Source organism: Molossus molossus, unplaced genomic scaffold, assembly GCF_014108415.1.
Source record: "Molossus molossus isolate mMolMol1 unplaced genomic scaffold, mMolMol1.p scaffold_m16_p_18, whole genome shotgun sequence".
Taxonomy (NCBI): domain Eukaryota; kingdom Metazoa; phylum Chordata; class Mammalia; order Chiroptera; family Molossidae; genus Molossus; species Molossus molossus.
The window spans coordinates 64,883,824-64,910,398 of record NW_023425353.1 but is presented as its reverse complement, the minus strand read 5'-3'; the positions used below and the strand labels follow the sequence as shown (position 1 = coordinate 64,910,398).

The window sequence follows — 26,575 nt, the reverse complement described above, 5'->3', positions numbered from 1 at the left end:
AGTCTCCTGAGCCATCGCTTTTTATGTGAAAACGCAGAGACTCCGAGAGCTGAGCTCTAGGAGGGGCTGGGAGCTGAGGCGAGGAGGTGGGACCAGGGCCTTGACAGGCATGTCCTGCCAGTGGTTCTCCCGGGGACAGCAGAGTCGGCAGAGTTACTCAGAAAGTCCAGGTCCACAGCTCTGTGATGAGATACTCACTGTGTTCCTGTCCCTCTTGGTCAGGGCCAAGGTCAGTAGATGGCACCTCTGTGGGGCAGCTACCAGGGATGTGGTTCTCGGTCATTTCCCCACACTCAGCGTACAGCAGGTGCCCAGGAGATGGGGGTCGCAGTGACGGGGGCTGTGAATGTGGGACCTCTGTACAGGAAGGGGCTCATCTGGGTATCTGACGAGATACTAACGTGCTGGAGAAAGGGAGTCCGGGTCTGGGGGTCGGAGCCACCCATTTGCTGGGTGTTCTCCCCCCAGTACCCATCCTCCCTGAACCTCCTTCCCTGGTTGTCAGGCTTGTATTGCAGTAACCCCATCCCACCCTCTCCCTGTGAACTCTCGGTGACTCAGCCACACTCGGAGGCCGGCGGAGTCTTCCGAGAAGGTGCTGTAGGAAGAGCCGTTCGGGAATGGAAGTCAATGTATGCTCAGGAATAGAGCCCAGCACTCGCGGGGTTCTGAGTAGGCACTGCCAAGTGCAGCGTGTAGGTTAAAGAAACGAGAGTCCCTGCAACGTGTCGTCTGCTTTTCCAAGTTTCGTATCGAGACATAAGATGTATCCCAGGAGTTAGCCAGGTGCCTCCAGTCAAGAATCGTCCTTGCACCCTGGCCGGTTTGGCTCAGCGGTTAGAGCATCAGCCTGCGGTCCCGAGAGACCTGGGTTCAGTTCCCGCTAAGGGCATGTACCTTGGTTGCAGTTTGTCCCCGGCCCTGGTCGGTCATGCAGGTGGCAGCCACTCGATGTGTCCCTTTCACATCGATGTCTCTCTCTCTCTCTCTCTTCCTCTCTCTTCCTCCCACTCTACCCAAACAACAACAACAAAAAAATGTCCTCGGGTGAGGATAAAAAAAAAAAAATTATTAAAAAAAAGAGAATCATCCCTGCTTTGAATCACCTTGAGGACATTGTTGGTTTACAGTCATGGGCCACGCAGACCCAGAAAGTTTGCCAAGGAAAAAGTAACGAATATATTTCATGCCTGAAATCAGCTGGCTTCTTGGGTGTGAAGATGAGGTGGAATCCCGGCCCAGCGACCCACTGTGTGCCCCTGGGCGATCCTGGCCCTTCTCTGCTCCTCCTCCTCGCCCCTGGCGCTGCTGGGAGGTCCGGCTGGAGGATGCGGAGGTGAGAACGGCCACGGGCAGACTGACACAGATACACCCCTTTTTTATTTATTTATTTTTTTAAAAATTCTTTCACTCCTCACCCAAGGATATTTTTTTGTTTATCTTCAGATAGAGTGAGAGGGAGAGAAAGGGAGAGAGAGAGAAACATCAAAGTGAGAGGGACACATCGACTGGTCGCCTCCCACACAACCCCAACTAGGGCCGGGGACAGACCGCAACCCAGGTACGTGCCCTTGGCCAGAATCAAACCCGAGACTCTGGTCAGTGGGCTGATGCTCTACCGCTGAGCCAAACTGGCCAGGGCAGATACACCCCTTTTTTAGAAGTCAGATTTGAATTCCCTCATTGATCATTTTCACTCCCAGGACGTGCTGTTTCTTTCCTTTCTGGTGGCAGTTGAGCGAGTCCAGGTACTGTCCTCAATGCTCACGTCTTTCCCCACCCCCACCCCCCCAGCAGAAACCAAAGGCACAGCTGGCCATGGCGGAGATAGGGCTGGGATGGGGCTCGACCTGGTCCAGGGGCGCCTTTGGCACTACCTCCCTCTTGGCAGGGTGGGCCGGGCAGCCTGGGAAAGTGGGAAGTGGGCTGGAGCAGAAGCCGTCGTGGTGTGGCGGCGGCCAGCCTGGCAGCAGGCGGCGGAGTGCTGACCTGGCGTTCCCGGCTCCTCCTGGCGGCCCTCTGCCTGCCAGCTGCCAGCTCTCCGGTGGCTCTCTGTCCTGCTCCAGTTTTCTTCTCACCTGCTTCCTCCGCCTCTTACTTCCTGCTGACAGCTCTGGGGCTGCTTCTTGGCACAGGGCGGGCACGCTGGTGAGGTGGGTGGCAGGGAGCAGGTGACAACTTCTAGAGGAAAAGGACAGCCCTGGGGGAGCCAGCGGGGAGCCAACCGGTCGACTCCCAGCCCCCCACACCCAGGCTGAGCCACTGTGGCTCTCCGTCCAGTGCATAGGAGAGGGCAGTGTGCCCAGCCCATGCCCGGCTCTGAGGGTCAGGAGGGTGCTTGCTGCAGAGCCCTGACCCAGCTGCGGATGCTCCATGGACCCTGGCACCAGCTCTCCCGTTGGGGCCGCCCCTCCCCACGCCTCCCTGTGCTGATTCTGAGCCGCCTCAGGCACCGTGCAGCTGGGGTGAGCCTGGAATTCGCCGACCGCCCGGCCTTCTTCCCCTAAATGGCTGTCTTCTCCGCCTGTCCCAGTCCTGGACGCAGCCCCGCCCCCGAGGCCGGGAGCCACAGCGCTGGCAGCTTCGAGGCTTCGGAAACTGCAGACAGTGGCATTTGGGAGCGTTTTCCTTGTCTTGGCACTTTCCTCCTCCCAACCCCCCCAGAACCCCATGCGGCCATGACTGGGTGTCCACTGTGGCCCATTGAGAGGCCGGAAACCATGGCACATCTGGGTAGGGCAGCACATTTTCCCATCTAACCCCAGGGCCAGCACATAGTAGGAGCTCCCACTGTGGCTTGGTGCCATCCCCACCCCCACACTTACGGCCAGACACTCCTGAGTCTGCCTCCCCTCCCCCCGGCCCTGGCCTACTCTTGCCGTGGACAGGTCACAGAGTGTGGCACCTACTGCAGTCGGCCCTGTCCAGAGCCCCTGGAGGCTGAGCGAAGTCTCCTGAGCCCCTTCTCTACCCTCCCCTTTCAGCACCATATTGTCCCCATCCTGGGGGAGAGCAGAGAGCATATGCTTAGGCGCTGAGCTCATTTACATAATGAGGCTGATCAGGATGAATAATTCATCAGGCGCCTGGGGGTGCATGGGGGAGGATGCAGAGATGGCCAGTCTCCCTACTCTGAAGCCCAGGCCACTCTGATGGGTACAGCCAGGGGACTACCTCCTCTGACTGGGTGTCCAGGGTAGAAGGGGGACAGCTCTGTAGACCTTGTGGGAAAGCAAAGCATGAGAGATTACAGTCAGAAGTGAGGAAGGACCAGTGCTCATCAGATTCAGCAGCCCCGAGACGGGTTCCTGACCTGGGGGGGACACCATCCTTGGAGAGTCGCTACAGAAGAAATAGAAGACCCTCCGGGGGGGGTGGGGGTCAGAGGTAAGGGAAGGCTGCCTGGCCAGAGCAGAGTTGGGAGCAGAGACCTGGGATGGCCATGTCTGGGGACCACGGGCTACCCTCTGGGAAGGCTCCAGCCAAGTCTGGATCTGGGAGGGTCTTTCTCAGTCCACATCAACACCCCCCCATACCTGGCCTGCTGGTCGGGGCAGGAATGGCTTAGAGCCCTGCCCACATCTCTCACCACCTCAGCCCCCATGGGGGTCTTAGCCCAGCCGGTTGCTCCTGTGGCCCTGACCTACAGAGCGGGGAAACCAGGGTGCTGGCAGGTGTATCCACCAGCCAGTCCCACCCTGGAGCCCTGACCGGCCAGGCCTGAGTCGTGGTGGGGCTGGGCAGAGTCTCCAGGCAGAGGGCAGGCCCAGGGCCTGCCTGGAGGAGCCCCCCCGGGGCAGTGCCCCGTGGGCTGCTGAGCTGTGTCCACAGAGAGCCGGACCCCAGGACTGGGTGCTCGCTGACCCGAAATCTCCCACTCCCCTCCTCACTGCTGTGCTTCTCTGGACAGTCACTGTGACTCAGACGGATGGCGCCCGTGTACCCCTACCCCTTCGGGTAGCCAGGAATGGTACTTTTGAGCCTGTGATGGCGCCGCAGTCCCAGCCTGTCTCGGCCGCCTCTGGCCGTCCCCGCACCCCGAACCCAGTGCTCCCTGGGAATGTGTAATTAACACTCGCAAAGTGCCACATCTGGAGCTGGCTCTCGGCAAGGACCAAAATCTGGCTGCATCCAGGGCCCCTTTCTGAGGTGCTGAGGGAGACGGGGACGGGCCTCTGGGTGGGTTCCTTAGAGACCAGCCTCTCCATTTCTCCCCACGCCTCCCCCCGCCCTTGCTGGTCCCCCAGCTCCTGAGACTCATGCACACTCCCATCCCGGCTGGCCAAGGCTGTCCTGTTGGGCAGCCGGGCCGCTCAGGCCGGGTCAGCAGCGGCTCGGAGCGCCAGGGGAACTCTGACAGCAGCAGTGGGGGAAGTGCCGGGGCAGAGGTAGCCCTGGAGAGTCAGGAAGGGGGAGCTCAGGCCGTGTGACCCCGGCCCGGCCCTGCAGCTGGCCCTGTCAGAGCACTGTGGTTCTCTGCGCCCAGGAGACGCGAGCTCCTGGACGGGCAGAGCCCCTCACACAGGACCTGCTGTCACAGCGGACGTGCTCAGAGACGGGGGCTGGGGGGGCTCCCCCAGGCCTGTCACAGCCCTCCCCAGAGCTCCCGGAGCATTGTCTTAGGGGCTCTGCTCGTTCCTCCTGCAGCCCCCACCCCTCCTCCAGCCACCTTCCGGGGAGACCCGGCGGTGCCCCCTGTTCCTGGAGGACATGATCGGGATGTGGGATGTGTCAGGGTGGCAGTGGGGGGCGCAGTGAAATATGCTGCTGGGTAGGGATTGCTGCCGCTCGCCTCCCTAAAAACCCACATATATTATTCTTTAATGGAAAGTTAATTGTCTTATTATTCCCTCCATATGGTCCTCTTGCTCAGCACCCAGCGGGGATGCGGGGGGCTGAGGGGGCTCCTGAGAGGGCGTCGGAAACGTGGTGCGTCCGCCACTTGAGCATAATTGGATACACACGGGCAGATACATGGAGCCTGCTGGGACCCCCTCTTTGTCCCCACTGCCCAGCCTGCTCCCCACTTCTTCCTTCCCGGGCCCTGTCCTGGGAGCGGCCCCTTGTGGCACAGACCCCCCCACTGAGGTCTGGGGACGCTCTCTCCTGTTACATGTGGGGAGACAGGGTTGGAGGGGCTGGTTGTTGCCCTCCGTGCCACCTCCCCACACACGCTCCCTTGTCGCCTGCAGGAGAAAACTCCATCTTTGAGAAGCTTTTCAAAAACCCTTTCAGCTGAGGCAGGAGCTGTTGCCTGAGGGCCAGCGGACTGGACTGGGTCTCCCGTACCCCCCACAGAGAAGAGGTGCGGGGAGGTCATTGAGGGGGGAGGGCTGCCTCCAGACCCCTGGCTGGGGCCCCGCTCATGTCAGCCTGCCTTCCATGGGCACCAGCCACCTGGAGCCTCCCCCAGCCCTGGGGCTGCTGAGGTCGGCACAGTCCTGGTGTCCTCTGCCCCTGCTCCCTCCCAGGCCTCTCCTCTTCCTGCTCCCAGAGTTCCAGGGTGTTCTGGGAGAACAGCCTCACAGCAGGTAGATGCAGTGACAGGAAGGTCCCTAGAAGGGTGTGAGTAGGTGGTTGCATCCTGGCCTTTTCGGAGTCTGGTGGGGAGGGCGGGCACCAGCAGTCCTGCTAGGAGGCCCCGGGGGTTCCGGCCAGGAGTTGCTGCCCAGCTTCCTGGGGAGGGCGTGGGTGCGGAGCGGACAGGTCTGTGGAACGGCGCCCCTGGTGGGGTAAGCAGACCCATGCCTGGTGTAACAGCCATGGGAGAGGAGCCATTGGCTTCCAGCTTGTACCAAGAGGTCACCATGGGGCCACATTCAAGGTCAGCTCCCAGGGGCAGGAACGAGTGGCCCAGAGCAGGAGAGAACAGCTGTGGCGCTGAAGGTGGGCTCTGCGTGCCCCCCACAGCTGCGCGGGGCAGGCGTGGCATGTGAGCCGCAGTCCGTGCCAGCTGGTGGTAGGTGGGGCCGGAGGGGCTGGACTGCCCACGCCGTGGGCCCTGGGCCGTGTCGTCCTGCCTCTCTGAGCCTTGGCTCCCCATCTGTGAAATGGGGATCCGAGCACCCCTGTGCGCATGGGAGACGTGAGGGTCTCAAAAGAGCAGGGACAAGGAAAGGCTGCAGAAGGTACCCTGCGAGTGTGGGGGTGTCTTTGTGGCGCCCTCTGGGAGCTGGTCACAGTTTTGGAAAGTTCAGATGCCCAAGGTGTCCCTTTGCTTGACTCAGCCCAGGATTTGGAAATTGGCTCCTTCTTCCCTGCGTCAGTCTGCTCGGGCTGCCATAACAACGCTGCAGACTGAGTAGCTTGTCAACAATAGAGACCGTTTCTCACGGTTCTGGGGACTGGGAGGTCCAAGGTCGAGGCATCAGCAGGCTGGTGTCTGATGAAGGCCCACTTCCTGGTTCACAGATGGCTGTCTTCTCGCTGTGTCCTCACCTGATGGAAGGGGCAAGGCCTTCTGTGGGGTCTCCTCTATCAGGGCGCTCATTCCGCCCGTGAGGACTTCCAAAGAGCCTGCCTCCCAATACCGTCACTTTGGGGACTCAGTTTCTACCTATGAATTTGGGGGATACAGTCATTCTGTCTGTAGCACCTGCTGATCGTGACATCTTTGGGGGACCGTACTGGGAGAGGCACGAAGGCCATCAGGGCTTGAAGAGACAGGACCCAGGAGCCAGGGAAGGGTGGGTGGAACCCAGGGAGCCAGTTGCAGAGTCTCCCTTAGGGAAGGAAAGACCCCTACACCCCCGAAGAGGCCTGGGATCTGTTTCTCAAATCAGTCAGTCAGCCGGCAGCCTGTCTGCCAACCCCGGTGGGCTCAGAGGGGGCCTGGGGCTTGGCTGGCAGAGGAGTGTGGGTGGTAGGAAGCCACTGACCCCTGCGCAGGCTCCAGGTGTTGGCACTGGGGATGCAAGGTTAGTAGGTCAGAAAATGGGGTGGCCGAGACCAGGGGTAAGGATCGGGCTCTGAGGGGGTAGCACCGGCGATCTCTGGTAGGTTCTCTGCCGGAGGTCCCTCAGGTTTAAAAAGAGCGTCTCAGCCCTGGCCGGTTTGGCTCAGCGGTTAGAGCGTCGGCCTGCGGTCCTGAGAGACCCGGGTTCGGTTCCCGCTAAGGGCACGTACCTCGGTTGCAGTTTGTCCCCGGCCCTGGTTGGTTCTGCGGGTGGCAGCCACTCGATGTGTCCCTTCACATCGATGTTTCTCTCTCTCTGTTCCTCTCTCTCCCTCCCACTCTACCTGAACAAAAAATGGAAAAATGTCCTCGGGTGAGGATTAAAAAATAAATAAATAAAAAAATAAAAATAAAAAGAGCGTCTCAGAGCTGTGATCAGAGCCTCTCCAGGCAGACGGGCAGCACTGCTGTCTCTGGGAGTTTTGGTCACCCCTCAATCCTTCCACCTTGGGAATCTGGGATGTTTGTCAGACTTTCCTAAGACGCCCCCCCCCCCACACACACACACGGCAGAGTGTTCTGATGAACCGCAGGCTCCTCTGGGGTCCCCAGAGAGGCTGGCCTTGATCAGGACAGCTAGTGGTCAGTTCCGAAGGGAATCCCACACGTACAGATGATTGCGGAGAGGCCAGTCTGCCCCCCACATCCCTCGGCCTCTGCATTCACCTCCAGAGAGTGATGGGCTGCAGTCCAGAGCTGAGGCTGGTCTGGATGATCAAAGGTGGGAGATGCGAGCTGATTATAGAGGCCGAAGGGTTTCTATCTGGGCCCCTGGGGATGGCTGACCCAATCTGCATTCCTCCCTCCCCCTCCACCCCATCCTCGCTGGATCGGTGGCAACCACAGGGACACTTGCCTGAGATTCGTGGCGCCTCAAGCATTTGGCAGAGGCAGAGAAGTAATTGGTTCTGACAAACCACAGCCGGCCCCGGGGCAGCATGAGCAGCGTTCACCGTGACCAGGGAGGAGATAGAGGCTCAGCCTGGCTTTCCCTGCCCTTGCTGAGCCTGGCTCCCTCCGCCCTTGCTGAGCCTGGCTCCCTTGCCTTTTGAGTGGAGATCTAGTGTTTGGGGATGGTCACCGAGCCTCAAACCTCCCCATTTTCCACACCTCTCAGTTTGGTGCCTTTGCAGGGGGCTGGCCAGCTCCTTGTGTGGGGGAGACTGAGGCAGAGGGAAGATACTGGGCCCCCTCCTCACCCATCCTTGGTCCTAATAAATCAGGGAAGCAAGTGTCTGACCCAGGGCGTGGGCCCCCACCTGAGAGGACGTGCAGTCCTAGGTGCCCACGTGCACACACGTGCATCAGGTGCCCGCCAGGCTGGCACAGAGTAGGTGCCCAGCTAGTGACTGTTCAGTGAATGGATATGCATCTGAGGACTGAGAAGGGAGAGATCGGGGCTCTGGCTGTCTCCCAGGACTGGGGGAGCCCCACGAGCGCTTCAGGGCTGGGCTCGGTACCAGCTGGCCCAGGAGAGGTCGGCTTGCATGGGGTCTGCTCGGCTCGACCCCGTAGAGAGGCTCCTGACTGCTCTTTGTGAGGGGACGGGGGTGGGGGGCGTGGAGACGGCTCAGGAGAAGAGGAGGCACCGGGTGTCAGGCTGGACTGTTTCCAAAGCCAGTCAAAGGCCTGGCCAAGGCATATGGCCTGTGCAGGGGGAGCGAAGAGCCTTTGGGCCTTCCAGCCATCCATGTGCCCCCCAGTAGACTTCTGAGCTGCTTCCTCCCCATCCACTTGTCCCTCTGTTCACTCACCCACCCCCTCCAGGCTCCTCCCAGCCCGCAGCTCGTCCCCCAGGGAGCTCTCCAGGTGAGTGCTGAGGCCAGTGGTAGCTGAGGCTTTGCACTTCCTTCTGCTTTGGCATCTTTCGGGTACACACAGAAGGCAAGAGCTGCCAGGAGCCTTTGGTGGGCCCAGCGCAGTCTCCCCATCATACAGGGTAGGGAAGTCATGACCAGAAGGGCAGGGTCATGCCCAGGCCTCTACCTGAACATGGGCAGTCAAACCTAGAAGGCAGCTGGCACCTGCTGGTTCTCGGTCCTGTGACTCACTGGGGGACACAGTCTCTGACCTTCGAGGTCTAGTGTGAGGTGCAGTGGAGCTGACCACGCGTGGAAGAGAGAAGCATGATGCTGCACGTGGGAAGGTGGGTATGCGCGTACATGTAGACGAGAACATGTGAATGTGTGTGTGTGCAGGTAGGGGTGTGAACAGGTGAGGGCTTGTTGGTCTACAGAATGGAGAGGTGGAGCCTGCAGGAAACGCTGCGTATGGGGGTGTGAGCAGGCAAGTGTGCACATGTATGTGTACGTGGCCGAGTGCACAGTTTCGTGGTCTGTGTGCAGGTGTGAGCAGGCACTCGTATGGGCCAGGGCGGGACTGCGGGGAGGCTGGTGCCAGGAGCTCTGTCACCAGAGTAGGCGAGAACTACTTAACTGATTAATTAGTGAGGCTGAGAAATCGCAGCTGTGGGTGAGCAGCTCCCATTCACGCACACACAGCACACACCGTGTCCCCATGCGTGGTGAACACCCCCAGCCCGTCTCTCTGCTTGGCCTGTGCTCAGTGGCCCTGCAGGCGGTAAATGCCAGCCAGTTTGGTGTGCCCTCACACCCCTGACTGTGCCCTGGGATGGGCACCGGACTAAGTGGTCCCACTGTGGAGAGCACAGGCCTTGTCCCCGTTTTACAGATCATAGAGCTGTGGCTGGTAAGGGGCATCAGGTAGGAGCCTCGGTTCCAGGTTCTGGGCCCCCTGGTGAGGGAGCAGCCCTTCCTGCCCTGGGCTGGGGTCCACCGCGTGTTGCCTTCCAGAGGTGGAGGAACACTCTGGGTGCCGGCAGGGGCACAGCAGACATGGAGTCTACAGGGAGCTTCCTCCAGCCCAGGACAAGCCACGCCCGCCTACCTCCCCAGGAGCCTCATCATCTGCCAGCTTCCTCCACAGGCCTGTGGGCCACCCGCCTGGGGACTGATCCCCCAGAAGCCTGCTGGACGCCTTCCCTCTCCTGCCTCAGAGAGTGAGGACTGCCATGCTCCCCGGCTCCTGTACCCCACTGTCTCCCGACTGATTCCTCTATGCTCACGCCACTCCTGGGCACCAGTGACCCGTGCCGCTGCCCTGAAGCCCAGAGTCTTACAGGGGGGCCTGCTGCCCCCTCATGCACCCCTCACAGACCCCTGGGCCCTGCCACTCCTTGTCCTCGTGCAGGGAGACCCTGAAGCTGGGTCAAGTGGCAGCCACTTGTCTCTCCATCAGGTGTTGACGGAGGAGCCTTCATTATGCTCCATCTATAGGCGCGGAATAAATTGGTGTGTCGTGAATTTATTCTTTTTAAAGAGGGACTTTCACACTGGGGAAAGCTTTTAAAAAGAACATTTATATAAAAAGCAATTACCGTGCCAGTAATTTTTACGTATTCTCCCCTTTCCATCTCTGCCTTTGTGTTTGAACATTACCGCCTCCCGGGCAGCTGCAACCGGGCTCCCCAACCTCCCAGCTCTGGCTTCCCGCCTCCCAGAGCCCCGCCTCCCCTGGGGAGGCTCCGGGTGCAGGCCGGGCCCAGCGGGCCTGTGGCCTCCAAGAGCACAGCTGGGTGGATTTATGTTCAAAACTGGGGTGCTTTGGAAATTTCCTCCGCATGGGTCTGTGTCCTGAGGTTGCTCCAGTTCCAGGGCTGACTTGGTGCTTCCAGGCCCCTTTTGGCAGCAGCCACGCACTTAAAGGTACCTGCTTCCCAGCAGCCTCTGGCCCCCATTCCGTGGGGGGAGGTGGCGGTGTGGGAGCAGATATTTTCCCTCCCAAGGAGTCAGCACCGGGCACCCTGCTTCCCCAGCCATTATTGCTCTCGCACCGATGCATTATGTAAATTGTCTCTGTTGCTAAGTGCAGGAGCTGCTCAGGGGAAGGGAGGTTTGGAGGCTGGGGTGGGGGGCAGGAGGCTAGGCCTGGAAACCCACTGCTCTGGCCCAAGGAGGGCCGACAGCCTCCCAGCTCAGACGAGGGCCCCAGGGCGTGCACACTGTCTCCCCATCAGACCACAGCTTTGTGAGGGCGGTGTCTGTACCCCACAGCAGACTGGGGGCTCCCAGGAGGCCAGGTGCTCTCCCTCATTGGGCCCGGCCGTCAGATCGGGCCTTTCCTCCCACCCAGACTGGCACCCACGGCAGGACATGGGCCCCTCTGCTGCCCAAGAAGGCATGCTCCCATGCAGCCTCCTCACCCACAGAGCCTCCTTAGAAACCTTTGGCAGAGCTGGAAAAGGTCACGTCCACCCGTGGGGCTGGGTGACCCACCTCCCCGCCCTGGGGAGCCCTGGGGTTCCTCCTACAGCAAGTGCCCAGTGAACTTGGAGTATAGCAGGATGGATTGGGGAGCAGCATCCCACCCTGGGGCACCAGCAAGTTCTTGAATGCCCGGGGGCCTGGGGTCTCCTTGAGGCACGTAGGAGCATGAAGGTGCCTGGGCAAGGCCTGGGTGGCAGAGGGGCCTCCTGGGGTACACGCCTGGCTTTCATCTTCCCTTCTGAGACTCAAGACCTGCTGGGGGCGTAAGACCTGCCAGGGGAATCCAGCCCACCCAGAGGGTCTGGGTCCAACATCGTCTTCTCCAAGGACATCTGCAGCCGCCCAGCCCTACTCCTCAGACAGTCCCGTCCCTCCGTGTCCTTGCCCAGGGTGGCTGCCTGTGGGTCTGAGTGAGATGGACCACCTGGCCCCGGCCTCGGCTTGCACAGAGGTGGGCACAAAGGCAGTGTGTCCGTAGCTTCACACACAAGACCTGCAGCTTCCCCCTCCCCACCCAGCACTGTCCCCCACTGCCCCCAGGATGGGTGGTCATCAGTTTGCTTTCTGATGACCCCCAACATTTGAGAAATGTAGGTGCAGGAGTGAGGGGTCACCGATACCAAGTGGATGTTTTGGTCTAAGGAGGCTGGTCTGTGCTGTACTCTGCTGATCAGGGGACTGGACCTGGAGCTGCCTTCACCTGCAGTAAGAGAAGACAGGTGATGGGGACCGACAGCAATGGGGCGGAGCGCAGTGCCGCCGCCCTTGGGGGCCCTGTCTCAAAGCCAGGCTGGAGTCAAAGCAGCCAGCCCCGTCCCCGACTCTGCGGTCGACGTTTTTCTCTTTTCTTTCCCCCACCCCCCTTCCTTGACAACCCTTTCATATTTCGTTCCCGACATTTCTAAGTGGATTTTTAATGCTCTGGTTTTAAAATCAGCGTCACACAGGCACAGAGTGTAAAGTCAGTTTTACCGCGTGTTGTGTTAGGAGCCCGGCAGCCCCTCCTCCGCATTCCCGACTCCCCAGAGGCTAATCTCAGAGCCCACATCTCGAAATGACACACTTATGTCGCTACTTCATGACTGCTCGGTTTTAGGCATTATCCACTGGGGTGGGGGTGGGGGCAGGGCTTAGCTCTCCGGGCCCCTCCCCCTTGATCAGCCCCCACCCTTCCCCATCATCACACTGTAATACAGTTGGGTCAGGACTCCGTGTGGACGTTGTGCTGACCAGGCAAATGCTCAGCAGAACTGTAACCCCTCGTACACACTTCCGGGTACAATTTTTACATCTTTTTCCCTGCAGGCAAACAACTGTCTTGGTGTTCGTTTGCAGAGTTTTCTGTGAACCTTTACTAATTCTGCCCCAAACTCCAAATTCTCTCTGACCTCTCCTACCTGCAGCCACATCTGGGGCTCTGGCAAATTCGCCGTCCAGGGAAGTCTTGCCTGGAGCCTCCTGACTTGCTCCTGCGAAGACAGCCTGTCCGCCCGGCCCGAGGCGCGTGTGCCTGGGAGTCCCTCACCGCTCTTCTGGGTCAGAGTGCCCTCTCTCCTGGGTACCGTGGGCTCCTCGTCCTCGGTGTCTGGTTTTCTCCCTTGTTTCGATAGAGAACGTTTTCAGTGGGCTTCCTGAGAAGAGGGACATGGGAGGCAGGCTTGAGACTCTCGTGTCCCAGAAGCCTGCCCTCTCTCCCGCTTGGCAGAGGTTTCAGGTGGGTGTGGAAGGCAGGGTGAAAACCGCTTTCTAAGGCAGCACCCCGTTCCTTCCAGCTGCCAGTGTCCACGCACAGAGGTCCAGACGCACTCAGATTCCCACCCCCTGTACACGACCTGGTTTTACCTCCAGAAACTTGCAGACTTGCCCCCAGGGCCCCGTGCTCAGAAGTCCCACCTGGGTCGGGTCCACTGCAGCCTTTCCCTCCCTTCCACCCAGCGGGCACTTCAGTCCTGGGCAGTTTTCTTGAATGCTTCCTTGGACTATTTCCTCCCTTCTCCAGTTTTCCATCTCCGTGTCTCTTAGTCAGGAGAGTTCTCAATTTTGTTGCCATATTTTTCATTCCCAGGATCTCTCTTTGGAGCTTTTTCAAAATAACATCTCGCTCTTGTTTCATTGTCGCTGGGACGTCTGTAAGCTCTCTGAGGAGTGCGTTATGGCATTTTTTTAAAAGAAATTTTTCATTTTGAAATAATTTTAGACTTAGAGAGGTTGCCAAAATAGTACAAGCAATTCCCTAATCCTTCACCCAGTTTCCTCCAAAGTTATCATCTTGCGTGACTGTAGTACAAATAGCAAAACCAAATGTTGACATTGGTACAATACTATTAGGCAAAGTGAAGGCCCTGTTTGGATTTCACTGGTTTTTGCACTAATGTCCTTTTTCTACCCCAGGATCGCACATTGCCTTCAGTTGTCACGTCTCCTGGTCCTTTCCCATCGGTGACAATTTCTACGCCTTTCCTTGTCTTTCATGACCTTGACACTTTTTTTTTTCTTTTTTGATTTTAGAGAGGAAGGGAGAGGGAGAGAGAGAAACATCGATGAGAGAGAACATCGACTGGCCGCCTCCTGCATGCCCCCTACTGGAGATTTGGCCCACAACCTGGGCATGTGCCCTGACTAGGAATCGAACCGACGACCACTTGGTGCATAGGTTGACGCTCAGCCACTGAGCCACACTGGCCGGGCGACCTTGACACTTTTTTTAAAAGTACTGGTCAGTTATTGTGTTTAATATCCCTGAGTTTGGGTTTTTGGCGTTTTCCTGTGATTAGATTGAGGTTATGTATTTTTAGGAAGAACACCATAGAAATGACATCTCCTTCACAGTGCATCGTATCAGGGGTGCATGATGTCAGCCCATCTTATTATGATGCTAATCCCTGGGCTAAGGTGGTGTCTACTTGGTTCCTTCACTGTACAGTTGCTATTTTTTTTTATTTGTCATAAATTTCTTGGGGGAGATACTTTGAGGCTGTGCAAATATCCTGTTTCTCCTCAAACTTCTCTGCCTGTCGATTTTAGCCTCCACTGATGGAGCTCACCTGCAGCACTGACTACTGTGATGTTGTTTTTTAAAATCCTTTATGGATTTGAGAGAGAGAGAGAAATATCGATGTGAGAGAGAAACATTGAGCAGTTGCCTCCCGCATGTGCCCTGACCAGAGATGAACCACAACCTTTTTGGTGTTCAGGGTGATGGTCCAATCAACTGAGCCGCCGGGCCGGGGCCACTGTGGTATTAATGGTGCTTTTCTATGTCTCTCATTCCTTCTACATTTATTAACAGGAATTCTTCTCAAAGGAAGAACGGTCTCCTCCCCTTTTTATATATTTGTTCAATTATAATATCAGTAGGGATTCATGGATACTTACTGTGGGTTATAATTCAGTGAAAACATTACTTATTTTGCTCAAATTGTGCAGCTTTGGCCTTTCAGGTTGGCTCCCGTGCCCTTTCGACACAACCCCTTTGAGCATTGATTCCAGTATTTTCCCTGGAATCAGCCACGCCTCCAGGGAGTGTTGGTTCCATTTATTGGCAAATAGCATTTAGAAATCAAGAGCGAGGTGCTGGTGCACCTGTGTGCGTGGAGTAGCCCATGTGGACACATGCCGACAGTCACATCTGTGTCCGCGCATCTGTAGACCCTGGCGACCACAAGCTCAGACGCGGCCTCCGACTCCAGGCCAGCACAGCTGGGCCCCCTCCGTCCCCCTCCTTTCCTTTCGGGGACTTCCTTCGCCAACCGTGAGAAATCCAGTTCTCATTACCCACAACATATTCTTTCTTCAACCCTCGTCTGCACGATGTGTAGCATTTTTAGACTTTCATGTCTCTCTGCATCACAGGTTCCTTCAGGTTCTTTTTTAAAAATATATATGTTTTTATTGATTTTTTTAGAGAGGAAGGGAGAGAGAGAGAAACATTGATGAGAGAGAACATCAACCGGCTGCCTTCTGCACGCCCCCCACTGGGGATTAAGCCCAAAACCCAGACATGTGCCCTGACCGGGAATCGAACCGGGACTCTCAGTCCATGGGACGATGCTCAGTCCACACCAGCCAGGCTCCTTCAGGCTCTTTTTGACTCTTTCGGTGTCAGACTCCTATGTGCCTGTCTCTGCCAGGTGTGGGGGGTTTGGCAGACAGAGAGACAATGGGATAACGAGCTAAGGAGAGGGACTACCAACCCTCCGGGCCCAAGTCAAATCCCCCCCAAAGAGCGGAGCACTGAGTGTGGAGGTGGGGACCCTGAGCATGGTGGGGGGACTCGTGGACTGTGGGGTTCACTGTGGGTGCTCTGACCAAATTGCCTTCCTGGGTTGCAGGTTCCCTGGAGAAGTTTCTCTTGGTTTCCCATTTGGGGTTTCGGGGCTTAGTGTTTGGGGTTCCCCAGCACTGACCTACTATCAGCAGAGGTGGGCATGCCGAGTCGGTCACCTACAGCGAGCCTGCCTCCAGCTGCCATGATGCCCCTGGTCTCCTCCACGTCTCCTCTCCCCCCGGGTTCGTGCCGTTTTGAATGGCCCTTGACTGTTGTTTGGGGGATTTGAGGGTGAAAGTTCAGTCCACCAGCACCACCGATTTCACTCCGTAGCGGCTGAGCCCTTACTGTTTGTTTAGTAAAGTCCACGCAGGGCCTGGGCAGTGAGTGGATGAGCAGGACGTTCTCTGGCTGAGGCACGGGGCGGCTGGGCCAGGCTCCTGACTCCCTCTCACTACCACAACCCTAACCCGCCCACGGTCCCTCGCCAGCTGCCCTTGCCCGGGGCTGTGTCAGACCCCTGGCTGGGGCTGGCCGTAGGGAGCCTCTGGGGACAGAGGAGGGGTTTGGAGAGGAGGCAGAGAGGCGGGAGGCGCAGCGAGCCCCACAGGGGACTTGAGCAGCCCGGTTCCCTCCCTGTGACCAGGTGCCTTTGTCTTGAGCCCAGGTCCCCCATCTGTGCAGTAGGAAGCCCTGGCTGCCTGGGGTACAGTCAGTGTGGAAAGAGCTTTGTTGAGGAAGTTCTGCCTTACTGGACAGCTCGGCAGCTGTTCCCTGGGTGCCCCCACCCACCCAACATCTTCGTTGCCCTCAGGTGGGGTAACCCAGGCGGTAGGTACCAGCCAGTGGGGTTCCCCAGGGCTTCCATGACTGAGGCATTACCCTGAGGCTGGCCGGTGCTGAGGGCCCGTCCCTTTGGGGCAGCTGTTCTAGTGAATCAGGGTCATCTCTTCAGCTCAGCCCTGGGTGTCTGAGCCTCCCCCGACGGCATTTTGAGAGATTGGGCAAGCTGGACCACCCACCAGAGCCCAGTTTATTTTATGTCCTAGTTTCGTTTTATGAAGGATGAGGGAACAAGCCAGAAGGCACTTCTGAACTCTGAGGAGACAGTGGTGTTCTTGGCCAGGCCCCAAGGGGTGTTGTGAAGGGCCTGGCCTGGAGGGGAGACCAGGTCCTGGTCCTGGTCCTGGTCCTGCCTCCTCTGACCTCTGCAGGGTGGCCTTGGGCACATGACGTTCCCCTTCCTGTTTCTGAGTCTTTGTCTGTAAAAGGTTGGGGTACAGGGCGCTGTCCGTGCTCCTGGTGTGGAGCAGGTATGCATAGAGGAAGGGTGGGGGGACACAGGCCCAGAGGTAGGACAGAGTGAGGAGGGGCAGAGTATGTGAGGCGGGTCTGGGAGGATAGCAGGGTCCTCGGTCCCTCGGATCATCTTGGCCAATCTCTGGGGAAACTGAGGCCCAGAGAGGTCAGGGCCAGGCCCTCAGCCCCACAGCAAGCTGGTGGCAAACCTGGGGTCAGAACATAGATGTCTCCATACTTCATCCCAGGCCAGTGGGTGAAATGAAGTCACAATGTCATTCCAGACTCAACAAGACACATGCACGTGACAGACCCACTCAGCGGTGCTGAGAGCTGGCCCTGTCCCCTGAATGTGTGTGAGCCCCTCCCACCCCCCACTCAACCATCTTTGTCCCTTCTTGCCCTGGGTGTCTTTTGTTTTCTTGGGAGCCCAGCATGGAGACCCAAATTCGGTGCTGATTGAAAGCCTTCAGCCTCCTTTCTGCAGAGGCTGAGCCCACTTCATTGACATGCAGCCTGGGCCGGCAGCAAACCCTGGCTCTGCCTCCTTCTCCATCATTTCTGGCCTCGGGCAAATGACTCCACCTCTCTCTGCCTCAGTTTCCTCCTCTGTAAAGCAGGGCTAACACACCCTGTCCTGCCTCCCTCCTAGGTGTCACAAGGTTTATAGGACACATACCACAGATATGATTCCTTGTAGGGCTGCAGACACAAGGAGTCCTGGACAATGGGCCAGAGATGCCTTCCTCGGATTGGGGGGCGGGGGGTCTCAGGATGCTGCCCAGGGGTTGGTCAGAAGTTGATGCTTGGCACTGGAAGCAAGCCCGGATGGATGGGGGCAGAGGGTGGCGAGGACCGGCGGGGGAGCATGCGGCCGGGGACTGTTTTGCTGATTGCTCCTTTTGCTTTCAAGTAGATTAAACTATTTTTAGTCTGCGCCACTGCTGGTGAGACGCCGGAGGAAACCTTTCCATCGCTGAGATTCTCTGGAAGCTGCCAAGTGTGGTCTTCAGCTCCATTCTGGGAGCCTCCCCGAGCGGGTGGGAGGAGACGTCACCGGCCGGGGGCTGTGGGGACAGGCCGTTGCTCCCTGAGGCCTCTGCTGCGCTGGCTTCTGAGGCTGGGCGGCCCCGGACTGCGGAGAGCAGTAATCTTAGGCACCCGATGTTTGTAACGCTGTTTTAAAAAAGTAATTTATTTTCTAATTATTCCTTGTCTTGCATAACTGTGCATCGCCAAAGTGTCGCTATTTAAAATATTTATCTCTGCACGCCGCAGGAGCAGCTTTGGAGCGCGGAGGGGGAAGAAATAAGAGTCCATGTGCTGGTTGCAGGCATATTACTGTGACTCGTCCTGGCGGCTTTGACGGCTCCCTGTAAATACATTTATTTTTCATTAGGATGTTTCTGAGCCTGTGGCCCCCGGAGAGCCAGTGATTACGCTGTTCAACTGAGGGTTGCAATGGGGAGGTGCCCGTGGAATGAGCCACCAAACTCCTGTGCCTGTCTGTGCCAGGGCAAGGATCCGAGCAAGGGTCGGGGTGTGGGTGTGCAGAGATGTGTAGTGCCAGGCTGCACGGCACTAGTTGGGGGGTCACGTGGCCAGGGACTTGAGCCATTTGGTTTGATGGGAAAACTGAGGCCCAGAGAGAGTCTGCTTTGGAATGGAATCAGCTTCACTGGCAAAGGGGGCAGCGTGCCTGTGGCCAGTTCTTTCCCAAGGGCCGGAGCCTTTCTCTGCAGCTCAGCGGGTTTTGAGGTTGGGATCAGGGAAATTCTGGGTGACTTCAAGGGGTACACATATCCCAGAGCCTTGAGCAGAGGGCCCGTGGGTTCCTCGCACACGAACAGGGACCTGACTCGCCCCCCTTCTCTGCCCCTCCCTAGGCTGCGGTTAGAGCAGGTCGCAGGGGCAGTAGGCACTGGGGGCGAGAACAGCACCGTCCTCCGACCACCCCGGGGAGCAGGCACCCGGCAGGGCTCCTCCCTTACCAATGGGCTCTTTTGCAATGAAAAAAAAAAATTTTTTTTTTTTTTTTTGCTCACTGAGTCTAAGAGAGAGTTTTATGCTGAATTTTAAAATACCTTCTTTTTTCCAGCCTCTAAACTACTAATCTCCCGGGCTGAGGGATTCTGGGACAAAGGCGAGGCCTCGAAGTGGAACTCTGTAAAATTAGCTTCCGCGGTCTTAGTGTTTGCAGTTAGAGATTGAAAACTTGCTTCCTGGGGTCTGACTGGAGGCTCCCCTCTTCTCGGGGAAGGGATGCTCAGGAGGCTGGCCTGGCGGCTGAGGGACAGATGCTGGGAGGCTGTTGTGAGGCTCAGAAAAGCTCACCCTGAGGGAGCCCCTCCCGAGGCCTGTGAATTGGGCCTGCTTTGCAGAGCCTGTGCCGAGCTGCGTGTGTCCTCTGCCTGAGCTCCGGGTACACAGCAGGTGCCAAGTAAATGCTGTGGAGCCCAGCTGGGTCCCTTCTCTTTCTTTCTGGGTCCTCCAGGACTCAGTTCCCCCCACCCCCACCCCAGTGGTTCCACAATGGGGAGAGGGAGGATGCTTCTAGAACCTGACTGAAGGGCCAGTTCTGGTGCCTGTGGGTGCACCCGCCCACCGTGTGGCCCATCAGGCAGCTTGTGTGCTTGATTGCCTCTGATTGGCTGCAGCTGAATTCAGCAAAAACTATTATTTGCCCTTGATGAGCCAATCACATGGCCTCATTGGCCATTCAGAGCAGGCACTGGAACCTGGGGGGAGATGGGACGCAGCGAGGCTGGGGCAGGGCACAACGGATGCAGGTCCTGAGCCTGGTCTGTGTCCACCATGACCTTCACCGGATCACACCTCCCTTCCCTGACTCAACACCCCAAACCTGGGCTCCTTACCCCCAACCAGGCCTGCTCCCAGAACCTGCTACCTCCCCCTGTTTTGCTCTGCCAGGAATTATGGAACTTGGTGGTCACAGAACTTCAGACACACTGGGGTTCAAACCCTGACCCGCCCCTTCCCAGCTCTAGGACTTTGAATGAGGTGGTTCCCCTCCAGACCCTGAAGGGGTGGGCCTGAATGCAGGGTTTGGGGTGTGAGTGAAGGCCTGTGGGGGGGGGGAGGCTGGACATCTCGCAGCCACCGTGGCTGGGCTCTGTAGGCTGGGGTTTGACACTGGTCAGAGCAGACTGGCGTGGGTCATGTTCCTAGAAACAGACTCTGAGACTCTAAGATTTGTACACAGTTTATTTCAGCCCTGGCTGGTTTGGCTCAGGGACTAGAGAGTCGGTCTGGTGACTGAAGGGTTGCAGGTTGGATCCCGGCCTGGTCAGGGTCATGTGGGAGGCAACCAGTCGATGCGTCTCTCTCACACTGATGTGTCTCTCTCACACTGATGTGTCTCTCTCCCTCCTACCTTCCCGTCTCTCTGAAAATCAATGGGGGAGAGGGGATATCCTCGGATGAGGATTGACAACAAAGATAAAAGGTTTACTTCAAGGGAGGGGACGGGAGGGGTGCTCCGAGGAACAGCACAGAGGGATGTGGAGGACGACAGCTCGGAGAGAAGCTGGCGGCCGGCGCGGTTGAATGGAGCTTTCAGCCTGCGCCGCTGGCCCGTCAGACGTGTCCTAAAATGAGGCCAGAGTCCTGGCCATCCGGTTGCTGGATGCTGGTTGCTGCTGGGGAGGGGCGTGACTACAGGCGAGGGGTCTCCCTTCCATTGGGGGAGACAAATAGGCTCAATCTGGGTCTGTCAGCATCTGGCACCGGGGACTGAGTGCTGATCCTGAGGGGGACCCGCAGCAGCACCCACAACAGCCCACCTCTGGGGTCGCTTGGACCCCTTGAAAGAGGAAGGATGGGCCACAGCTGGTACGTGTCCTCTCCTTCCCACCCACTCTAGATTCTCCTCACCCTGACCCAGACCCTCATCCCTGCCCACTGCGACCTCAGGCCATGGCTTATGTCCTTGCTCGTCCCTCATGAAAACTAGACAGGGCAGTACCAGTAGATGCCTCAGTGGGTCACCTCAGTGTCCTGCATATTTTCCCACCCCAGCATCTTCTGATGAGAATCCGTTGCTTTTTCATGACTGCTGCTGCTCTCTTGGCCTAAGGAGCCTGAAGTGACCAGCCACATTGGGACGCTCACTGTGCCCCCTGTAGAAACATCCCTTCTCTGGGAACCATTCTTGTAGCTGCACAGAGCCTGAAAATGAGGGCATGGGAGGCCAGAACCCCCAGGGGAGCTGGGAGAGGTGGGGATGAGCACTCCTGCCTCTGCCTCGTGGTCCGGCACCTGATTGCTCTTACCTGTGAGGAACTTCACACCTGTAATGGTCATCGACTCAGGATGTACACTGTGTCCTGGATGATGGCACCATAGGCTTGCTGGTATTATCTCCAACCTGGTGGCTTTGCTGTGCTTTTTTTTTTTTTTTTTAAATATATTTTTATTGATTTTTAGAAAGACGGGGAGAGAGAGAGAGACATCAGTCAGCTGCGCCCTGCATGCACCCTGCCCGGGAATTGAACCTGCAACCTGGGTATGTGCCCTGACCAGGAAAGAACGGACGACCATTCAGTGCACAGGACGATGCTGAACCAACTGAGCTCACTGGCCAGGGCTTTGCTGTGCTTTAAAAGGTCTTTCCACCCGAAGAGAATTGGAAACATATGTCCACACAGAAACATGTACAATAATGTTCATGCAGCATTATTTGTAATAGTTTTTAAAAGTGGAAACAACCCAAATGTCCATCTGCTGATGAACAAAATTGATATATCCATGTTTTGGAATATTATTCAGCAATAAAAAGGAATGAAGTTGTGATATATAGACTGCAATGTGGACAGATCTTGAAAACACTGCCGTGGCTGGTGTGGCTCAGTTGGTTGGTGTCATCCCAGGCGCCATAAGGTTGCCAGTTCGATTCACCGACGGCACATGCCTGGGTTGTGGGCTCAGTCCACCAGGGATCATGCAGGAGGCAGCTAGCTGATCGATGTTTCTGTCTCATCAATGTTTCTCTCTCTAAAAAAAACCCAAAAAAAATTATGCCAAGTGAAAGAAACCAATTATAAAAGGGCACATATTAGCCCTGGACAGGTTGGCTCAGCATTTAGAGCACCAGTCTACAAACCAAAGGGTTTGATTCCTGGTTAAGGGCATGTACCTGGGTTGCAGGTTTGATCCCCAGCCCAGTTGGGGTTGTGCAGGAGGCAACCAGTTGATATGTCTCTCTCACATCGATGTCTCTCTCTCCCCCTCCCTCCCTTCCACTCTATCTAAAAACATCAGAGGAGCCTGGCCTGTGTGACTCAGTGGACTGAGTGTCGTCCCACGGATTGAGAGGTCCTGGTTTGATTCCTGGTCAGGGCATATGCCCAAGATGCTGGCTCAATCCCCATAGGGAGTGTGTGGGAGGCAACTGATCAATGTTTCTCTCTCACATTGATGTTTCTGTCTCTCCCTTCCTCTCTCTCTAAAAAATCAATAAAAACTTATTATTTTAAAAAACCAATGGAGTCCTGGCCAGTTTGGCTCAGCAGTTAGAGCATCAGCCCACAGACCAAAGAGCTGCAGGTTTGATTCTGGTCAAGGGCACGTTGATGTGGCTCTATCACATTGATGTTTCTCTCTCTTTCTCCCTCTCTCCTTCCCCTCCTCAGTCCCCGGCCTTGGTCAGGGTCATGGCAGGGGGCAACCTATCGATGTGTCTCTCTCACATTGATACTTCTTGCTCTCTCTCTCCCCCCTCTGTCTGAAAATAAATGGAAAAATATCCATTTTTTTGGATATTTGAGGATTTAAAACAAAAGGGGGGGCACATAGTATATGATTTTATTTATATGGAATGTCTAGAATGTACAAATCCCTAGAAACAAAGTAGATCAGTGATTGCCAGGGGCTTGGGGGGCAGGAATGGGGTACAAGGTTTCTTTCGGGGATTGATAAAATGTTCTAATTGAGTGTTGGTGGTTGTACAACTTTGTGACTAGATGAACAATCGTGGAATTGTGTACTTGAAAAAGGTGACTTCGGGTATGTGAATTATATCTCAAAGCTGTCATTAAGGGAAGAAGTCATTCCAACACTATCGGGATGGTGAGGTAGGGGGTCCTAACCTTTAAGAAGGAGGAACAGCCACTTCCATAGGCTCAGAGATTGTAGGGGGCGGGGTCTGAGGTTTCAAGGTTCTTCAGTGCAGTGACCAGCTGTCCCCATCCCACAACGCAGAGACCCACTCCTTCCCATTCAGGGTCCTGACCTTGGGTAGCCAACCTGCTGGGATTCAGACGGTAACCCCCCTGGATCTTTGCCACTCTTCTAATTAAGTCCTGCGCCTGATCCCCAGCTTTTCTGCCTCTGGTTGCAGGAGATGAGAGTCTTTTTATATCCTACCAAGGGGGCTTCTGACTTTCACACTTCACCTTAAATTCATGATGAATCGCTCTCTCCGAAACAATGCCAGCCCTCAGCAACAGCCACCCCACCCATAGTCCTTATAATTACACTTCCCTGAAACTCAGACACCTGGACTATTGCGCCCTCCTCAGGTGTCCTACCTCAGTTTGTGAGGGCGACCATTTCACCAGCCGCACCTGAATCACGTGCCAGGCTTGTCAGCAGCCCACTTACCCCGAGGTGAGGCCCTCGGCGCCAGCCGGACCGCGCCCGCCTCGAGCCGGCTTCCTGGGGCCACTCCCAGCGCCAGCTAGGGTCGGGGTGCTTCCCTGGAATCACTCCAAGGTGGAGGTTTGTGTGCAAGTGTTTACGGGGCGAGCACGCTCAGGGACCACACTGTTGAGGGTGAAGGTCGCGGGATTGGGCAGCAGGAGCAGTGAGCTGAGGCCGTCCTAGCAGAAGCCTCAGCCAGAGAGCGCTGGAGCTGGCCTCGCCCTCAGAGTTGTCCCCCGTTGAGACCAGGCCATTGGACTTCTCCCCTCCTGTGTGTCAACCAGAGCACGGTGAGGCGGCTCCCTCCTGCTCGGGCCGTAGCCTGGGCAGGGGCCCCGCTGAGAGCGCTCAGCAGGCAGGGTCTTGGCAGTGGGGCGTGAGGGCCACGTCCCGAGTGGGGCTTCTGGGCGGCACACCACGGTGTCCATGTTCTGGTTCTGGTTGTGCCTCTTGGCAGCTGAATCCTCAGGTGAGTCCCAAGAGCTCTTAAGCCTAGTGTCCCACCTATAAAATGGGGTGCGGCCAAGCCCCCTCCTCTCAGGACTGTTGGGGGTGGGGTCAGAGGTTGCTCTCCGGTAGAGTTCTTTTTTTTTTAATCCTCACCTGAGGACATTTTTCCATTTTTTGTTCAGACAGAGCGGGGGGGGGGGGGGGGGGAGGAAGAGAGAGAGAGAGAAACATCGATGTGAAGGGACACATCGAGTGGCTGCCACCCGCACGACCAACCAGGGCCGGGGACAAACTGCAACCAAGGTACGTGCCCTTAGCGGGAACTGAACCCGGGTCTCTCTGTACCGCAGGCCGACGCTCTAACCGCTGAGCCAAACCGGCCAGGGCTCCGGTAGAGTTCTTGAAGGCAGGCTGCACACACGTGGGGCAGGGGCAGGGCCGGGCTCCACGCACGTCCAGGTGGGGGCTCGGCACAGGTTCCTCCACCTAGAGCCAGCATGCTCCCATGCTTTCCCTCAGCGAGAAACCAGGCCAGGGCAGCCCAGGCTCGGAGGAGTGGGAGCAGGAGCTAAGCCTTCCTGTCCGTAAAGTGCCATCAAGTTTATCTGGCTCCTGGGGATGACAGATCAACCAGGCACATGGCCAAGGGCCAGGGGCGAAATCGTGTTTCCTCTGGAGGGCCAAGCAGAGGGTGTCTGCTCAGCCTCTCCCGGGGGGTAGTAAGTTGGCGGCACAGGGAGGCAGGCTGGGTTCTGGGGCTGGACTCGAGGATGACTGGTGGTGTCTCCCGGAGGGACCAGAGTGGCAGCCATCGGGCGTCTGGCCCCTAGTGGAGGGGGACAAAGGTGATGGTGGGGACAAGCATGGGCAGTGCCGTCCATGGCTGGGGCACTGAGGGCCATCAGGAGGATGACAAAGAGCCCTTGCAGAGGCCATGGGTTGGTCGCTTTCGTCGAGGCCTCTGTAGGCCAGGTGGTTCTGAGCACCCGGAAAATGACCCGTGTAGGCGGGAGATGGCTCCGAGGCAGGTCCCATGTCCCAGACTAGCACAGGGTCAGAGGCCTGGGTCACATTGGAAGATGTCAGCCCATGTGGCCGGTGTGGTGGCCTGACCGCGGGGAGCAGGAGGCCAGCCGGGGGGAGGGAAGGGAAGGCTCGGAGATGGGCATGCGCGGCGGGCGTGCCTCGCAAACCTCCTCCGCCTTCGTGTTCCAACAGCCTCGTTCACTTTGTAAAAGCCTTTTCTTTCGAAAAATAAAAGAAGGTTGGAGGCAAGTACAATATTTGGCTGTGGTGGTGGCTAATTTGGCACTGAATGTCACCTCCGCCTTTCTCTTCCCTGATGCCAAGTGCTCCTTCCCAGCTCTGGTTGGGCGGCGGGGTGGTGGGGGTGCAGGGCGGGCTCCCGAGCCTCTTAAGATTCGAGATTCATTTCCTTAAACACACATTGTCTCACTCCAATTTCACGTCCCAGCAGTTCTGGGGAGGAATTAGCAGCCCCTGGGAGAGAGCCGGCAGGTTCTGTTTACACGGGCGGGGGCGGGCTGGGGGTGGGGTGCAGGGGGGTGGCTTTGCAAGCAGGGGGCTTGGGGCTGTTTGGACAGGGAGCCCACAGAGGCCCTGGGTCAGGGGCTGCTGCTCTCAAAGGGGGAGTCAAGCAGGTCCTTTGTCTAAAATATGTGTGAATCCTGCCTGTTTTAGGTGGCCCAAGTACTGGAGGAGGGGAACTATAGAATGATTTGGGGGGTAAATTGAAGATACTGGGGTCTTAGATCAGAAAGGACACTTAAGCCCATTTGGCCCAACCCCCTCCAGAGAGGACTGGCTGAACCTAGGGGCCAACTTCTGCTGACCCCCTCGGGGACAGCAGCTCTCGAAGTCTGGAGGCCACACTGTGCTTTGAAAAGTCAGGCTCCTGCCCTGGCCAGTTTGGCTCAGTGGTTAGAGCATCAGCCTGTGGACCAATGAGTCACGGGTTCGATTCCAGCCAAGGGCACGTATCTCGGTGGCGCTTCGTCCCCAGCTCTGGCGGGGTTGTGTGGGAGGCAACCAGTTGATGTGTCCCTCGTGTCAATGTTTCTCTCTCTCCCTCTCTCCCACTCTATCTGAAGATAAATAGAAAAAAAATGTCCTCGGGTGGGAAAAAAAAGACAAGTCAGGCTCCCTAGACACCTCCTCCACATGGATCCTCACCTCTGCCTGTGTGTCCACGTCACAGCCCTTGTGAATTTAGGAGGCTACCGTCCTGTCTTTGTGTGAGAAGTAGCCCCACTCCGTAGGTGGCCCTGGGACCCAGCCTCAGGTTCCTCCCTGTTCTGGTCAGTGCTCGGGGCACAGGCTCCCGTGGCCGGATGCCTCTCTCTTCAGGGTGTCAGGCCATTGTGTATGTGGTGGTGATAGTCTTAAGGAGTCTGAGGAGGGTGACACTTTAACCCCCACTCAGTTGCACCCTTTAGACAGCATGACAGCCCCCAGGGAATTCAGGGCCCCTGACTGGGCTTGTTTTGGGATGCCCTCCAAGAACAGGCTCTCCTGTTATGCCCTCCCTGCCCTCCCCCCGCCCCCAACCCCACCCCTGCAGAGTCTGTGGGCTGGGTACCCTGTAGATGCCGAGTCAGGCCCGAGTCCAAGGAGGGCTTGCGGGGGAGGCGGCCGTCC

General features: G+C 57.3%; 1 protein-coding gene across 1 annotated transcript in view; it reads left to right on the top strand.

Moving 5' to 3' along the window:
* CACNA2D2 (calcium voltage-gated channel auxiliary subunit alpha2delta 2) overlaps positions 1-26,575 on the top strand; it is a 132,272-nt gene that overhangs the window by 25,700 nt on the left and 79,997 nt on the right. The window lies entirely within an intron of this gene.